At 32.6% G+C, this 16,627-nt stretch overlaps 1 protein-coding gene across 1 annotated transcript in view; it reads left to right on the top strand.

Moving 5' to 3' along the window:
* Positions 1 to 5,264: 5,264 nt before the first annotated feature.
* Positions 5,265 to 16,627, top strand: part of LOC139501284 (G-protein coupled receptor dmsr-1-like) — a 45,338-nt gene continuing 33,975 nt past the window's right edge. The window contains exon 1 of the mRNA XM_071290319.1: positions 5,265 to 5,386. The gene's annotated coding sequence lies outside the window, so the exon portion shown is untranslated. The remainder of the gene's footprint in view (positions 5,387 to 16,627) is intronic.

Genomic DNA, 16,627 nt, shown 5'->3' with positions numbered 1-16,627 from the left:
TGAGAAGGGATGACATATGATGGACACTTTAATGCAAAAATGTCGATTGTGATCTCCTGAAACAGTTGATATTTAACCTTTTATTGACATTTTACATATATTAGGTTTTGTCAAAAATATTTAAGTCAGAAGATCTTTCACCTACATAATCATGTTTTTATAAACAACCTGTATTACGATGTTTTGGTAAAGCATTGGCTCATATCTAAATCGATTAATACAAGGTTTCGAAATTGACATATTTTGACAGTTGTTTAACTCTAGGTAAAAGATAAGTGTTTTTGATGGGAGGAAGGGAATGATTTGGAATATCTTTAATCACACCCGTTGAAATACAGAAACTTTTGGGTGTATATATTGACAAAAATTTGGACTGGAAATTTCAAATTGACTATGTATGTAAAAACTTAAGTTCTCGTATCGCACTGCTATCTAGAATTAAGAAATTTTTGGATATAAGTAGTAGAAAGCTGTTTTATAATGCTTATATTCTGCCCATATTTGATTTTTGTTGCTCAATATGGGGAAATTGCTATGAGGATGGATATAAAAAAATCCTTAAAATGCAGAAAAGAGCTGCAAGGATTATACTTGATGCACCAATACTAACACCTAGTATAAATTTATTTAAAGAGCTAAAGTGGTTGAATTTCAAATCTCGAATTTCATATCATAAACTTATTCTTGTACATAAAATTCTAAACGATAAAGCACCTGATTACTTAAAGGAACTCTGTTGTCCAATTGTTAACCTACATAGTAGAAATCTAAGGTCATCTGCAAATAATAATTTAGCTGTTGTACGACCGAACACAAATTCAATGAAGAAATCTTTTTCATATAGCTCATCTATACTTTGGAATAAACTACCAAATGAAATAAAATGTTGTGAAAACCTGGACACTTTTAAACAAAAATGTGTTGATTTCTTGTCTATAAATGATTTATAACAACTTACTCAAATATTCTAATGATTTGAATGTTATGTATATACAATGTATATATCAATGAATTTATTTTTCTCTTGTTCTACAGACAGTTTAAAGTTAGTATGAATAGTGCATTTACATAATATGTTAGAAACTGTAAGCTTTGTAATATTTGTACTGTTTGTTCTTTGTGAGGGCCTCAAGGTAGATTAGCGAAAGCTAATTGAGTGACCCTCTGTAAATAAAGTCATTACTTACTTACTTACTTAATAAGTGGATAGCATGTTAATTTGTCAATAAATAATTATCTTATGGTTAGGACAATCATGTTGACGATTATTCGGTTGAAACTATATCATGTGATTATGGACTTTCCCAATTGATCTTCCTGTAAGTTCAGTATTTTTGTGATTTTACTTTTTGCTAAATCTTCTACTATTGATACTATAAGTTACATAGTGTGCTAGTGACCTAATACGGTATATATGGGGTCAGTAAATTCCATATTGGATGAGAGCGAAGCTCGAATCCCCATATGGAATTTACTGACCCCATATATACTGTATTACGCCACTAGCACACTATGTAACGAATTTATCTTACCGACTATCTGAACGTGTGATATTAAGACTAGTAATTCTCAAAATGAGCAAGTCTTCAATACTGTTAGCATTAAAAAGAAAATACTTCCATTGATCCTACAAAAACAGATGCCAGCAATAACGACTTGTAAGGTTTAAATGTGTTTTATGAATTTATTTCAATCTTAATCATCAATTTCTTCGTCTGTTTGAACTTTTAAGATTTTTTTCTCAGCACCGTTTTGTTTTTATAAAGGGACATAACACCATTACTAACCGTGTATGAAATAAGCCTCGCCCTCTTCTTACCTAATATGGAATATAAAGGGACGTAACTCCACTACTATCCGTGTATGAGATAATCCCCGCCTCCCTACTAACCTAATATCAAATATACACAGTTTGCACGCGGACGCTTATAACCAATCATATTCCTGGAAATGTATAGGAGGTAAGATAAAAACACTTTCCCGGCTTATTATTGTATATGTGAGAATGGGCCAGATATCCCAAACAAGACTTAACAAAAACTCATCAATGACGCCTGAATCTATAAAATTAAATGGTAAATTCGAGAACGATGTTGAAGACCATCTAGGGAATAAACATCAGAATCTTTTTACCATATACGCCTAGGTAAGTTTTTCCTTTTCATATTCATTAATGACATACTTCTATAATGATATGTCAAATATTGTCAATTACAGAAAAAGAGAGGCGAAAGATACCGAAAGGACATTCAAATTCATAAGTGGAAAATAACTGACATTACGTCAAACAATAGTACATAAAACACAACATAGATAGCTAAAGACTGAGCAACACAAACCCAACCAAAAACTTGGGGTTTCTCAGGTGTTTCGGAAGGGTAAGAAGATCCTGCTCTACATGTGACAACCGTCATGATACTCTTGTTGGTTTTAACCTTAGTCTTGTTCGGTAGGTCATATTCTGGGAAATGTGGACAGGATTGTAGTTACGACATTTTGGTGGGGTTCGTGTTGTTTATTCTTTAGTTTTCTATGTTGTGTCATGTGTACTATAATTGTTTTTCTGTTTGTCTTTTTCATTTTTAGCCATGGCGTTGTCAGTTTGTTTTAGATTTATGAGTTTGACTGTCCCTTTGGTATCTTTCGTCCCTCTTTTGAACTTATCCGCTATAATCTATCAAATGGATACTCCATGACGGTCAACCAACTCGTGATGGCGTCCGTAAAACTTACGAAGGAATGATTTCAACTCCATTACTTTGACCTCATGGGTTCTTAGCTTCCTTATGTGGAGCAACCCTCGATCAAGGAAATCATGATAGAAAATACAACCCTTAGAAAATATCGTATCAACTAGGAGATATATACTCCAAATACAGGTGCTGCTAGAATGTTGCTTCATAGAAATTGAAAGTTCACAATTGGGAAACAAAAATCATCAATCTTTTGTTATAAAGTTTTGTTTTCAACCGACCCTCATTGTTGATTTTCTATTGTGGTTAAGTAGAATAACATTACCTATTAATATATTGATTGATGGTGAAAAGTAAATCACAAAAATACTGAACTTAGAGGAAAATCGATTCGGAAAGTCCATAATAACATGGCAAAATCAAATAACAAAACGCATCAAAAACGAATGGACAAGAACTGTCATATTCCTGACTTGGTACAGGCATTTTCAAATGTAGAAAATGGTGGATTAAACCTGGTTCTATAGCGCTAACCCTCTCACTTTAATGACAGTCTCATCAATTTCCGATATATTTACATTGATGCGTTAAATAAACAGACACAATAAATAAAATAGTCAAAATATGGGTACATCAGTCATCATCGTATATCAATTTTAAAAGGAACAATTTAACAGAACACAAAACATCTACTATCTACGAACAAATTCATTGATTTGAGTGTCTGATATCAGAAAATTTTATACGTCACATAAATTTGTCGTTCAATGTGCATACAAACAATTATAAAATTTACATAGGAATGTTAGCATACAGGGTTAAAAAATCAAAAGTATGTAAGAATTAATTTCAGAAATAGACCGAGATTTAAACTAGTCCAAAAGTTATATATAGAATTTATAAGAATCCAAAAATAGTTAATTCCACTACGCCGCGATTGAATGATTTTGACGTTTGTGGTTCAACGTATATTGTAATTCATAATAGAAATATATCATAATGACATATAATAGAACAATACCATACTGACGGGATCTTTTAAAGTACACAGTCACGGTATAAGAACATACTAATTTCAGCTTGCTTGGTGATATCGCGACGACCAGTTGTTTTGGTAGAGAAAGTCTGAATACCAAGATAAAACCATCGACAATAGAGAGAAAACTGGCATTCTAAATCAAATAACGATATAATTCGAAGTTTCAGCACTTAGGAACAGTCAAACTCACAACATCAGTGTCGGTAGGGTTGTTAGTGGTCGACATAACTAACTAACTTACTTTATTGTTGTGTTTGATATCTTAGTAAGTTCTTGTTTCTGTTTCTAGTACTATTGTTATGGTACGATTTTGTTTTCATCTGGTAGATTTTACCAGAGACATATTGGAATGCAGTAGAGAAAAATTGTCTGTTTGATAATCTTTTTTATAAGTTATTAGATATAGGAAGATGTGGTGTGAGTGCCAATGAGACAACTCTCCATACAAATAACAATTTAACAAGTAAACCATTATAGGTTAAAGTACGGCCTTCAACACGGAGCCTTAATTGGCTCACACCGAACAACAAGCTATAAAGGGCCCCAAAATTACTAGTGTAAAACCATTCAAACGGGAAAACCAACGGTCTAATCTATATAAACAAAACGAGAAACGAGAAACACGTATATATTACATAAACAAACGACAACTACTGTACATCAGATTCCTGACTTAGGACAGGTGCAAACATTATGTTCATTTAATCTTAAATTTTGTGATTTTCAATATTCTAATATTCTGGATATTTGATATATCGAGTGGTGAACAGATTTGTTTTCACAGCATTAATATTCTCAACCCAGCTCACTAACCTATGAACCATAGTTCAATATACTATTTATGTATTAAATGAACGAACCCTTTACCATTGTGTGTTTGAACTAGAAATACCCGTTACAAATGCAAGCATTTTTCAACATGATTAAGATAACTAATATCTGTACTACTGATGCATTGCAACTATATTTCAAAAGAACAGCTTAATTTATAATTATGTCCTCGAGTTTGTGAGTCAATAACACATTATTATTTATCGGTTATCAGAAAAACTCAGAGCTAATAACCGCCAGTATAAATGCCAGTCATTAATTAGTAAACAAATAGGTTCATCTCATTACTTAAGAAATTAATAAATGCATATAAATAAGATTATCTTTGCAATATAAAATGCATAGACGATTGTACACTAATGAATATTGATGTCACACTTTCCATTATTAATGAACAACAATATAAGAAATGCTTTCCGTCATAAAAGGCGTGAAAATTGATTTTTTTATTTAATTTAGACGTTTACTTTATGTAATTTTTCAATATTTTATTTTCAAATCGAATTTAGTTTTTTTTGTTATTTGTTCAAATTAGTTTGACTATCCTAACGTGAATGACAATTAATGTTTTCATTGTCATTGGAAATATTAAAATATTGAATCTTACCGGTCTGACGGTGAACAAATTATACGTAATCAATAGATTTTATTCAACATATCGTTTTGGTTCTATCACAGGAGATATATAACATAGCATCGGTAACAGTGATTGATAGAATTAACAAAGCGTTAGCAGTGAACAGTGCTAAATAGTAATTAACAGTAATTAGCAGTAATTAAATTACGGAATAATTGTGTATACTGGACTTTCCTTACAGTGCAGGTAAAGAATTATTTTTTATTTTATTATCATTTATTGGGAAGATAATGTGGCCTGTTTTCTTTAGATTTTGCGTTACATTGCTTAAGATTATTTTGGTACTTAGAATAAGAATTTTTGGAACAACAAAGTCTTGCATTGTACAGACAAATGGAAATGAAACTGAAACCATTTGAAATTTAACATACAATTTTTAGATTCTTGAAATAAATGCATCTTTTCAACTATTTGCTGTGGCGTTTAAAATAAATACAAGTTAGAACTTTAGGATATAATTGATGATTTACGTCAAGTTTATTAAACTTTGACAATCATGCTCCATGGTACCCGTATTTATCTGTAACAAAATGACGCATGTACTGTTTCTCTAAGAATAACACAAAACGTAGTATACCCTCGTTTTTTTAAACAAAAAAATGAAGTTGGACACTAGACAATAGTATTTAAAAATTTCCAGTATTCAGTCACTTAACACAGTTGGCAAGCTACACAGAAATAAATACTAAATGTCGTATTGGTTACTTCCCAAATTTGTAATTTATAAAATTATAAAATTGAGAATGGAAATGGAAAATGTGTCAAAGAGACAACAACCCGACCAAAGGGAGGATAGCCCAGGGCCACCAATGAGTCTCAATCACACTGAGAAAATCCCGCACCCGGAGGCAGGCTAATCATACTTTGACCACACCACGAACACATGTATTCACGAACCTGCATCGTTTTCCATAATCCACTTATCGTTTCTCAATAATCTTAATATCAGCAAAACATGTATTTCTATGTACTAAACTGAAAATAAATGGTAAATAGATTTTTGTTTTATTCCGATTTATACATGATAGCAAAGACCTCCTTTACACTTTAGCACCAAAATCCAATAAATAAGACGTAGTGAAAATTTTAGATTATTATATACTCGAGTCTTGTTCCCTCAAATCTCGCTTAAGCTGGATTCACACTGCCGATCAGATCAACTCGATGATCCCGATTGTCCAAATTTCAACGATCAAGCTCAACCAAATTCTTGGTCGGGCCTGGTTACGACTTCTACCCGACTTCCGTTTGACTGTACACGATCTTAAATCGACCATTCACGACTCCTTAATGACTCCATCACGACTTCATCCCGACAACAATATAAATACTTATTCGACAATTCCGATCAATTCACGATCTTTACACGATCTTTACTCGACTATCTATACCAAATCAACTATTCACGATCTCAGTCTGATCTCGACCAGACCAGATCGACCAGATCGTATATGGTTCGTAGGAATAATCGGGAATTGGTCGGGTATGCACAATTTTAGTATAAAAACGTCCGAAATTTTTATACCCTTCCGCTTCAGAGTAAGCATTAAGTGTAACCCTTGTCCGTACGTACACAAAATGTACGTCCCAACAATATAGTTTCCGTTCTGTAACTTTATTTTGCCTCAAACAAATTTTATGAAACGCCGTATACACAATGCTTATTACCATAAAATAGAGATCAAATGAAAATTTGGGTGGCCGTTCTTGCGTAATGACCCTTTAAAATGGTATGTATGCTAGCGCGACACATTCTCCGTTTATTTGGTTATATTTAGTAGAAGGTCCGAGTAAAATCATACATTTAAAATATCTACATAGAAATAAAGCAGTTGGATTTTTGGGCAAATTGGTAAGAACTCAAAGAGACAGGTTAATAGTAATGACGGAGATTGAAGAGTGCATAGAAGATGGTGTATACAGCAACGGGCGCCGAAAAATCTAGGTGAGGCAGTGGCTGACACGATGACCACTACATGTGGGCAGTATGCGAGACTTGCATTAACTCAACAAAGAGGAACCCAACGCTAATAAAAACTTCCTCATAGTGGACACTGATATGTATTGGTAGTTTTATTGCTCTTTTTTTCTTAAATGACACCACAAAATGAGATTTGTCTCTGGATTAGTCCTAATGATAGACACCAATATACATTTTACATAAACTTTACCACCCCCTTGTCCTTGCTATCTTACAAATAAAGCGTACCGTTTGTGTCATATATTGTGCATAAGTTTGTTATCAGTATTTTTCATAGATTCGATATCCAGTATTTAAAGGGTTAAAGATATTTATTTTTCTTTTTTTATGGCAACAATCTGCATGTATTTGCTAAACAATATTGAAAAAGAGGGCAAAGATGTCACATATTTTCCCAAAATTTTACCAATATTAGAATTTCAATCCCCTGTAGTGATACATTTTCTGAAACTGTTTACAACTTTTAATATATATCTATCAAGAGATGAAAAAAAAGGAGGGTGATACCTAAATTTGAGTAATTTTATACATTGTTTTGAATTTTTACAAGCGAGAACACGTTTAGATAATTAGATAATTGATTTAATGTTAAAGTTAGAAAGAAATAAAATTGAGAAAGGAAATGGTGAATATGTCAAAGCGACAACCACCCGACCATGCATCGTTTCAACTAACAAACGACGAACGACAAACTGTACACGCATTTGCAGCGAGTGTATGGTTTTCTGTCGTCTCATTTTTGTGTGAAATTACGTCAAAAAGTTCGAATAAAGAAAAAAAATGACTGCAATGTGACCTATCGTTGTTATGAATAATTTCTGTGTTATTTTGGTGTTCTGTGACGAGCTGTCTCATTGGCAATTATACCACACTAGTCTCCTTTTTTATTTATACTACAACAGTTTCTGGACAAACGGAAAATACGGACAGACAAAACAGAAACTAGACTTTTGAGTTTGCTTGGTCCTTTGGTGTCTTTTGCCTCTCTTTTAAAATGTTACCTCTACGTGCAAAAGTTTAGACATGTACTGTACATGAAGGAATTTTTTTACAGTTAAAACAATGTTGCCAATATATTTTTCGGAAGCAGAGTTATGAGAGTAAATCAGATCTGCACACACTTTTCGAGAATAGTATAGCAGTCATGTGTTCTCGTGTATGGCCGAGTAGAGATCTAAGAGTGGTCGAATGTGGTCGCGAAGGGATCGGGTATTGGTCGAATTGGTCTGGGATAAAATAAATATAGAAGTCGCAGTGATCTGGAAGCGATCGGGCATTGGTCGAGTTAATCTGGAAATGATCGGACATTAGTCGAGCAAAGGTCGAAATGATCAGTACTGATCGGTAAAATTTTTGTATTTCGACCAAACACGATCTCTACCCGATCCTTTCGCGATCAATCCGACCGTTACTCGACGAATTCTCGATCTCTTCTCAACTGAATTGCTTCTCGATCCTTTCTCGAATGTTTTTGACATGTGAAAAACTCTCGGTTAGAAAGTCCGATCGATAAAGAGCAAGGTAGACTATCCCGAGCATGCTTGTCGATTTAGTCAGACCAGTCTCCCGATCACGTAATTTGTCTTGATCGGGCTTGATCGAGTTGATCTGATCGGCAGTGTGAACCTAACTTTAAGAGTATCATTATAAAACCAGATCGCTTATGTAGCTAGCTAGGAAAATGTTGATCAAGCTACAAGCTATAATAAATTTACGACCAAATGTGAATTCCCATCTTTAAAAGAAATCTTGAAAATGTTTTATATGTCATAGCCTATTAGCTTTGTGAATTAGGAATCTGTATATTCTTTTCATTCGCTAATCGGCGAATGTTCTTAAGTTCATTATTTATTAGAACACATAGGCTGCATTCCCTCAGCTGAACAATAAACCCTACTTTGATTGATTATTAAGCAGAAAGTAGATTATATAGTCTATAGTAAATTATTGTTCTGTTATCACCAATATACAATGATCCGGGTTATTAGCGGTAGATGTCATTAACAGTTACAAAACCTTACATTTTCTAGCTCAAACGAGATGTATTTCAGATTGTATATATATTAACGATTACAGCTACTGGCAAGTTATAAATAATTATTGCGTTTTATTACATGCCGTCATTTTCAAATTAAATAAAAGCGCAGGAAGTAAAGGAAGTAAACATGGCGAGGTTTTTGTGACCTTTTCCATTTATATATGTAATATTTATAAATATAAAATATAGATATACATGTAACATGTTTGCGTAGATAAAAGGATGGCTTGTATAAAAGGTTATTGATCCACTGCATGAATACAATGTGAGATAATCTTTAAAATTTTACAAATCCCGTTACAATCTCGATCGATGTATGAAGATTGCGAGTAGAGGTAAGAAGTAAATGTTCTTTGTTTTCAGTATATCGCTGAGAATTAAAACTAGTAAACATCGCCGTTTAACATATAACAATATCTGCAAGCTTTAGGTTTTCTAATCATAAATGGCTTTTTATGAGAAAATAAAATTAAGGTGGTACCCAACACCTTCCCTAAAATTAATTTGGCTCGTTTAATTTTTATAAAATTTTGACAAAGTATTTACTTTGACCCATTGACAAGAATATAGAAATTTCAAAACATTTGAACCAACCATTTTATCAGAAAAATTACACTGGTTATATAGCAGTTTGACAAACACTAATTTTGATCATTGAGAAGCTTCATTTTCCCTTACCAACCAACGTACTTAAAACGTTTAGCTGATTTTACAGAGTTATCTCCCTGTAGTGTTAGGTACCACCTGAAACAATTTTATCTTAAAAATGAACATGCACCTGCCCTATGTCAGGCATCTGATATTCAGTGGTTGTCGTCTGTTTATGTGATGCAAAAGTGTTTCTCGTTTCTCGTTTTTTATATAAATTAGACCGTTGGTTTTCACGTTAAATGGTTTTGCACTTGTATTTTTTGGGGCCCTTTATAGCTTGTTGTTCGGTGTGAGACTAGGCTCCGTGTAACTGTTGAAGATCTTAAATTGACCTATAATAATGGTTTACTTTTATAAATTGTGACTTGGACGGAGAGTTGTCTCATTGGCACTCATACAACATCTTCCTATATCTATTGGAAAGGAATGCATTCAGACAACATATCCATATAATGATTTATATCCTCGTTTACGGTCTTAAGGTGTTTCTATCACAGACATAAATTACTTTGGCCGTATTTTGTAGAACTTTTCAGGACTTTATGGTTTCAATGCTTTTTCACCTCTTATTTTATATTGCCTTCCGTCTGTTTTAATCAGAATATCACCTAAGAGTCTCGTGTAGACGAAACGCACGTATGGCGTTATAAATTATAACCTTAATATCCATGATGCGTTTTAACACACCCTGGGTTCGTGTTACTACTGATGGTAGTTTTGTTCCCGAGTTAATCACATTCTCTTTCCTTGCAATGTAAGAGTAATATCCATACTTTTACAAGTAACATTGTTTGTGGAAACTCTAAAAAGACTGGTAACAAACCTAAGAATGATACTTAGTAGCTTATCTTGTATTGACCTTGACATAGGTAATGCCAAACCGTCTGCGTGGCGTGAAATTTTCTGTCAGTCTTTCTGCCTCTTGGACAGTCAAAATATAATGACGATTTCGTTTTTATAATTATCTGTTATGCAACTAACCTATGAACATGAAAATTGTAGAAATTCAAGTATTTTTGAAATATTCGCATCACACCCATTTTATTTTTTCCGTGCATGATTAAGGAAGTACAAAAAAAAATACATAATTATGTTTGAAACATATAATTTTTATGATAAAAAAAGACAATGGTAAAAAAATACACTGTTGGGGGTACGAAAAATATTGCCTAGTTTTTCCCTATTTGATTCAAGATTTAAACGACAATTCAATATCTCCGATTGTTTTCCCTAATATACATGTACTCAGTAACTGGATGGTATTCATGTTTTGAAAACAGTACTGTGTACTAGGAAAGTGAGGTTATTGCACGGACGTTCCTTGTATAACTAACCGCCTTTGAGGAAAATAAAAGATAATTAGCCGAACCTTTATCTTCATGATATATCTAGCATTGACCATTAAATGAATTTCCTGTGTTAAAACACTGTTTTTGTATCATGTAATAAGATTGGGTATTGTCAATGGCCAAGTAATACTCGGAATTGGAGATAAAACTGTGAATCAACGGAAATTAACGTTAAATAACGTCGGAGAATGAGACAACAAGATTTCTTCGATATCTTATATATTTATGTCATTGCAATAACAAGTTTATTTTTAAAGTCACAAAATCAAAATCAACCTACGGCTTACAATTTTGTTGGTGCAGATTCAGAGTTTTTGAAAGGGGACATACATCCAGTGGGGTGGAAATGGACCGTCAAATGGAGCTCATCAAAACAAATTTTAGGCTTGTTTTATGATAAAATTTCAAAAAAATAGTCAGAAATTATGTGATTTTTAAAAAATGGCGATTAAAGGGGATGCGTATCCCTTTCATCATATCCTGGCTTCGCCACTCAACTTGATAGTTGTTTCACGTGATATTTTTTGTTGTTATCCTAACCACTAGTTCATTTCAAATGAGTTCAAAACTAGTAAGGTTTGATAAGTGTTGTTTGAATGACATTCTGTAATAAATATGTCCAATATATTTAGGACGAGAACACATTAACTACTTGTATAATTTCAATAGGTAGGTTCTGAAATTGAATCGATCGGGATAACGGGCGAGAAATTTAGACCCAACGGGGAAAAGATAGAAAAAGTATAATGCCAGAAATACCGAACTACAAGAAAAATGTTAATCGCAATATCCCTTATCAAATGTCTAAATACTACATTTTATGTTAGATAGGGGCTACATTTTGCTTTCCAACAGACAACGGATTAATTGTTACAAGTGTTCTTTCGTGGACAGAGATAGTTGTACTTTTCGGGACGGACGTAACTTTGTATACTTTAGTGAATATTTTACACAGACGCCGCTTTTAGTGAGCCGTTAATAGCAGAATGTCAGAAGTTTTGGTGATCATATTTCAGTAACCTTAAGTTGATCTTGGGTTCTTATTCATTGTTGTATCAATATCCTACGTGACATTGTATATTTTCAATGACTTTATTATGATTTATTTGTGTTCTCTTAAATCCACAGTATAATTATTGTGGGTGATTGACATGTGTACTGTATAATTATATTGGAATTTGACCAGTGATTTATATAAACAGATACACATGTTTCAATTATCTTTTTAGCATTTTTTTTTGAAGCATATGGCTTACTTATTTAAAAAGTTACTAACAGCAAGAATTTTCAATCAAATAGACCTCCTTGCTGGTGCTATTGAACATATTTTCCGTAAATTGATACAACTTGCTTACTCTAAATCCATGCAATTATATACCCTGCGCAAATTTAAAAGCTTCCTTGTATTAACTTACATCCTCATTAAAAATTCTAATAAAGAATATTAATGGCCCATAAAACTTTAATTTTATCAATTATTAACCTAATTCTTACCATCTTTTTCTTTTTAATTCAATTTTAATGGAAATCTTATTAGTATTACATAAATAGATGTGGTATCGTTGCCAATGAGACATCTTTCCAACAGAGTCCAAATTATGTGGAATTAAGCAATACAAGTTAGGTTCTTCTTTAAGTTATCTATGCATGTTATGCTAGATATAAAAAAGAATATGTGGTATGATTGCCAATGAGACAACTCTCTACAAGAGACCAAATGACACAGAAATTAACCATTATAGGTCACCGTATGGCCTTCAATAATGAGCATAGTCTGATATAAAAGGCACCGAAATGACAAATGTAAAACTATTCAAACGAAAAAACTAATGGCCTAATTTCAGCCCTGATTTAGATACTTTTTTCGCGATGATTGGATAAAAAAATTGTCGTACATATAAAATTTGTTCCATCAACACCACGCACACATTTATATATTTCAAGGGTGGCGTTCAACGAATTTCGATAGAAAGATGGTACAAAGTATAAGACGGACGATTTGAAGAACCAACAGACTGTTTACATTATTTGCAGCTTTCAACGTCAAATTCAAATGATATTTGTCCCATGACCACTTCATAATACAAAGCTTTTATGCAAAAGGGATCAGCTCTTTATTCATACTATTAAATGTTAAAAAAAACTGCAAAAAAATTATTTCTGTATTAAGTAAGGCCCAAATATATAAGTGCACCAATTATAGTAAGGAAATCCTTTGCAGTGTAATTTTTATCTTTTTTATGGATATTTTTTGCAAAAAATATTTTTCTGAAATTCTTTGCAAATATTTGTTTTAATTATTATTACTATTTTCCAACTCATTCTATAAGTATCATAGAAACCGATTCAGCACCATGCCTTCGAGCGTTTCGTTTTATATGTATGCACCTTGCCACTGTTCAATTATAATTTCTTTCATATTAACACCAATAAATCTTTTCCATTTTAAGATAATGCATTTCGTCCTTCTGTCTTAAGTCAAAAATAAAATGTGGCATTTTGAAATGTGTAAATCATGGCACTTACTCGTGATAATTTGAAGCGTTTTAATAATTTCACTTACGAAATAACTTTAGTTTTTTTTTCTCGCCATGACAAAGTGTGGTACTGCATTTAAGCTGTCGTCAACGTTTATGTTGTGCTATTCAAGAAAAAGAAAACATTTCATCTCTAATCAATCTTACTAACAAATATTAGTTTTCATAATGTAGAGTGCGGCTGAAGGATAACTGGCTTTAGAGAAGATGATATGCGAAATCAATTGATGATTGTTAGTACAAAAAGGTGTTTGGATATATACCGCGCAACGCATATTGAACTAATATACGCTTTCGATAAAATTAAATAATTAAAAACGAAAATTTTGTTATGTAATTTGGTAAATAAATATTATCTTTAATCAACATAGTTTTAATAATGCAGTTTATCATAGTTTAACAGGCATGAATAAACAATAATTATGGCAGAAATCTTAAAAACTGGAAACTGCAGTCGATTAAAACGTATTTAAAAATATTTAATTAGGTTCTATTTCTAAAACAAATAATCGAAACTTTTCAATTCATTTCTAAGACTAACGACAAAGTAATATTAGGTATAATCGCTTGTTTTCATTGGTTCTCAATAAAATGAAAAGTAAGGCGTTACAGTAATACGTGTTGCTCTGCTCTTAAATGATCATCCTGATCACGAGGTTCGTATTGCTCAGTGCGTAAGTTTCTGAGTTTTGCAGACAGTTGGTTGTCTTTCCAAAGTTTGTTTTTGATGACATGTTTTTGTATGTTTATTATCTTTCACTTATAGTCTAATATTGCTCAATTGTTATCTTCTCTTTTTTTACCTTCCATATAATAAGACCATGTTGCAAAGTTTTCATGTGTGTAACGGACCATGCAGTTTATTGTCGCTAATTTCAATTAAAATTAAGACACATATTTGTAGTATAACAAAGTATGAATAAAACTTCACTATACAAGTATTCTTCATATTCAGAATTAACCGTGGGAATGCATGGTGCATATTAAAGTGTCTTTATGAAATTTCACTTACTACACTCGTAGTTCAAACTTTGGAGCTCTTAAATTCATAAAGAACATGTAGACCTGCATTACAAATATAATACCATAGTAAGCTGACCTTGATATGTCTCTCTATGCATAATGTGAACTTGTTCTCTTCTGTCTTTTTGAAAATGTTTGTGTTATTTTGAAAACATATTTTTAGACGCTGGTCAATTTTCGGCCTGCCAAGTTGTATATAGGACCATGTGTATTATTGAATATACTGTATGCTGACCTGTTATTGATATACATTGTATTGTTTGGTTATTTTTGTTGTTGGGTTGTGTCTCATTGAAAATTGAAAAGTTTTTACATGGTTTTATTTACTTTTTCAAACATTTCCTGTATTTCTGTTTCTATGGTGCACTTGATGTTGGTAGAGATTGAGGCTTATATTTTCTCCAAAAATAGAGAATACAATTTCATATTTGTCCGAAAAAAAAATCTAGCTGTATATTCTACATGTTTACACTACTTCGAACGAAAGAATTATTGTTCCATGTAGAAGCAATTGTTTACTTTAGTTTGCTACATACAATGTACATCTATGTCTTAGATTATCCGTGACTTACATGTATATATTACTATCATGTTTCCCTTTTTAATCTTGTTTCTTTTTAATTTTTAATTTGCATTCATTATCTTCACCATTTTATTAACACAATAAGGTAAATGTTACTATTAGAATTCTCCTAAATGAGTTTCTGTAGACGTGCACTATTAACCATATAGAGAACTGCGATATTAGTAGTACGAACTATTTGTAATTTAGATACATAATTAGATAAAATTTACAAATGATGCCCTCATTACATTGTAAAATATATACATTGTAGTGCATAAAATTTTAAAAAGGCTTCTCAATGATTGTGTTTTTGTAATTAATTTGATGATAAAGCATTTGAAGGTTAATATAATTAAGATACTGACCATTGGTGAAATATTTGCAACTGGACGTTAGGCAAAATGACAGCGTCGATAACCAAAACAAAAGCAGATTTAGATTTGAAGATCTCAAAATAAATCTTCTAAAATTATCCTTGATCGTGTTGCTTGAATGCCTGTAATGCTTAATATGTAACTTGTTTTTGTTTTTCAAATAAATTGTATGTAGCGTGTAATGTTGTTCAAGACACAACAACTGAATATAAAAAAGAAGATGTGGTATGATTGCCAATGAGACAACTGTCCACAAGAGACCAACATGACACAGACATTAACAACTACAGGTCACCGTACGGCCTTCAACAATGAGCAAAGCCCATACCACATAGTCAGCTAGAAAAGACCCCGATATGACAATGTAAAACAATTCAAACGAGAAACGAAAAAACAAATATGTAACACATAAACAAACGACAACCACTGAATTACAGGCTCCTGTGACTTGGGACAGGCACATACATAAATAATTTGGCGGGGTTAAACATGTTAGCGGGATCCCAACCCTCCCCCTAACCTGGGACAGTGGTATAACAGTACAACATAAGAACGAACTATAAAAATCAGTTGAAAAAGGCTTACATTGACCTATAATGATTACGTTTATAAATTGTTATTTGGATGGAGAGTTGTCTCATTAGCACTCACACCACATCTTCCTATATCTATTAACTCATCAGATGGACAAAAATACAATGGACGTGGCCGGGTACTTGTACATCCCGACAACAAAAATACTTTAGGAACAGATCTGAGAGTACTCGCAGTTATCTGACAGCTAGTTCAAAGCCACTAACAACTAATAAAAAAAATCATGCATCTAAGACTTAACTTCAGTACAATAGGCTATTTTGTGTCGGTCAGTTATTGGTGGAGGAAACCCGAGTACCCGAAGAGAACAAAAGC

This window comes from Mytilus edulis, chromosome 13 (assembly GCF_963676685.1).
Source record: "Mytilus edulis chromosome 13, xbMytEdul2.2, whole genome shotgun sequence".
In the NCBI taxonomy this organism is placed as follows: Eukaryota; Metazoa; Mollusca; class Bivalvia; order Mytilida; family Mytilidae; genus Mytilus; species Mytilus edulis.
The sequence above is the reverse complement of the archived record's forward strand: the minus strand, read 5'-3'. Positions and strand labels throughout refer to the sequence as shown.